Consider the following 239-nt stretch of genomic DNA (forward strand, 5'->3'; position numbering starts at 1 on the left):
TCAATTGAAATATTTGTCCTCTGGTTCTCCGAAACGGACGTAAGACACATCATCGCGGCACCGCACGTGGAAAATAATTTCCCGACTGAGAAAATGCAGGTGAACTCAAGTCGGAAAGGTCTAATAATACAAATCCAACACATCTTTGTTGTAACGAGTGTCCATGTTGTTTTCACATTCCGACTTAAAAGCACAACTCGGGAAATGAGAGCATTCGAGGAGCGCGTGAATGCAGTAAT

Source organism: Sinocyclocheilus rhinocerous, unplaced genomic scaffold (genome assembly GCF_001515625.1).
Source record: "Sinocyclocheilus rhinocerous isolate Xijiao unplaced genomic scaffold, SAMN03320098_v1.1 scaffold308, whole genome shotgun sequence".
Taxonomy (NCBI): domain Eukaryota; kingdom Metazoa; phylum Chordata; class Actinopteri; order Cypriniformes; family Cyprinidae; genus Sinocyclocheilus; species Sinocyclocheilus rhinocerous.